This window comes from Musa acuminata, unplaced genomic scaffold (genome assembly GCF_036884655.1).
Source record: "Musa acuminata AAA Group cultivar baxijiao unplaced genomic scaffold, Cavendish_Baxijiao_AAA HiC_scaffold_787, whole genome shotgun sequence".
In the NCBI taxonomy this organism is placed as follows: Eukaryota; Viridiplantae; Streptophyta; class Magnoliopsida; order Zingiberales; family Musaceae; genus Musa; species Musa acuminata.
The window spans coordinates 35,001-37,500 of record NW_027021015.1 but is presented as its reverse complement, the minus strand read 5'-3'; positions in this window follow the sequence as shown (position 1 = coordinate 37,500).

Here is a 2,500-nt window from a genome sequence, read left to right as displayed (position 1 = left end):
CCAAAAACGGGCCAAAACTGGCCATTTTTGGCTGCGCGAGCGAGCGGCGAGCGGCGAACAGCGAGCGAAGCGAGAGGCAGCACCGTCCCTGCTATACGAAAGCCCCATCCAGCCCTGTGCCACCCGGGGGGTTCCAGGGTGCTGAGATGGCTGACGTTTTGCTCCGCTCACGACGGTCACCGCACCACGCAAGAACAGGCCAAAAACTGGCCAAAACAGCCCAAAAACGGGCCAAAACTGGCCATTTTTGGCTGCGCGAGCGAGCGGCGAGCGGCGAACAGCGAGCGAAGCGAGAGGCAGCACCGTCCCTGCTATACGAAAGCCCCATCCAGCCCTGTGCCACCCGGGGGGTTCCAGGGTGCTGAGATGGCTGACGTTTTGCTCCGCTCACGACGGTCACCGCACCACGCAAGAACAGGCCAAAAACTGGCCAAAACAGCCCAAAAACGGGCCAAAACTGGCCATTTTTGGCTGCGCGAGCGGCGAGCGGCGGACAGCGAGCGAAGCGAGAGGCAGCACCGTCCCTGCTATACGAAAGCCCCATCCAGCCCTGTGCCACCCGGGGGGTTCCAGGGTGCTGAGATGGCTGACGTTTTGCTCCGCTCTCGACGGTCACCGCGCAATGCAAGAACAGGCCAAAAACTGGCCAAAACGGCCCAAAAACGGGCCAAAACTGGCCATTTTTGGCTGCGCGAGCGAGCGGCGAGCGGCGGACAGCGAGCGAAGCGAGAGGCAGCACCGTCCCTGCTATACGAAAGCCCCATCCAGCCCTGTGCCACCCGGGGGGTTCCAGGGTGCTGAGATGGCTGACGTTTTGCTCCGCTCTCGACGGTCACCGCGCAATGCAAGAACAGGCCAAAAACTGGCCAAAACGGCCCAAAAACGGGCCAAAACTGGCCATTTTTGGCTGCACGAGCGAGCGGCGAGCGGCGGACAGCGAGCAAAGCGAGAGGCAGCACCGTCCCTGCTATACGAAAGCCCCATCCAGCCCTGTGCCACCCGGGGGGTTCCAGGGTGCTGAGATGGCTGACGTTTTGCTCCGCTCTCGACGGTCACCGCGCAATGCAAGAACAGGCCAAAAACTGGCCAAAACGGCCCAAAAACGGGCCAAAACTGGCCATTTTTGGCTGCACGAGCGAGCGGCGAGCGGCGGACAGCGAGCGAAGCGAGAGGCAGCACCGTCCCTGCTATACGAAAGCCCCATCCAGCCCTGTGCCACCCGGGGGGTTCCAGGGTGCTGAGATGGCTGACGTTTTGCTCCGCTCTCGACGGTCACCGCGCAATGCAAGAACAGGCCAAAAACTGGCCAAAACGGCCCAAAAACGGGCCAAAACTGGCCATTTTTGGCTGCACGAGCGAGCGGCGAGCGGCGGACAGCGAGCGAAGCGAGAGGCAGCACCGTCCCTGCTATACGAAAGCCCCATCCAGCCCTGTGCCACCCGGGGGGTTCCAGGGTGCTGAGATGGCTGACGTTTTGCTCCGCTCTCGACGGTCACCGCGCAATGCAAGAACAGGCCAAAAACTGGCCAAAACGGCCCAAAAACGGGCCAAAACTGGCCATTTTTGGCTGCACGAGCGAGCGGCGAGCGGCGGACAGCGAGCGAAGCGAGAGGCAGCACCGTCCCTGCTATACGAAAGCCCCATCCAGCCCTGTGCCACCCGGGGGGTTCCAGGGTGCTGAGATGGCTGACGTTTTGCTCCGCTCTCGACGGTCACCGCGCAATGCAAGAACAGGCCAAAAACTGGCCAAAACGGCCCAAAAACGGGCCAAAACTGGCCATTTTTGGCTGCACGAGCGAGCGGCGAGCGGCGGACAGCGAGCGAAGCGAGAGGCAGCACCGTCCCTGCTATACGAAAGCCCCATCCAGCCCTGTGCCACCCGGGGGGTTCCAGGGTGCTGAGATGGCTGACGTTTTGCTCCGCTCTCGACGGTCACCGCGCAATGCAAGAACAGGCCAAAAACTGGCCAAAACGGCCCAAAAACGGGCCAAAACTGGCCATTTTTGGCTGCGCGAGCGAGCGGCGAGCGGCGGACAGCGAGCGAAGCGAGAGGCAGCACCGTCCCTGCTATATACGAAAGCCCCATCCAGCCCTGTGCCACCCGGGGGGTTCCAGGGTGCTGAGATGGCTGACGTTTTGCTCCGCTCACGACGGTCACCGCACCACGCAAGAACGGACCATAAACAGGCCAAAACAGCCCAAAAACGGGCCAAAACTGGTCATTTTTGGCTGCGCGAGCGAGCGGCGAGCGGCGAACAGCGAGCGAAGCGTGAGGCAGCACCGTCCCTGCTATACGAAAGCCCCATCCAGCCCTGTGCCACCCGGGGGGTTCCAGGGTGCTGAGATGGCTGACGTTTTGCTCCGCTCACGACGGTCACCGCGCCATGCAAGAACGGACCAAAAACAGGCCAAAACAGCCCAAAAACGGGCCAAAACTGGCCATTTTTGGCTGAGCGAGCGAGCGGTGAGCGGCGAACAGCGAGCGAAGCGAGAGGCAGCA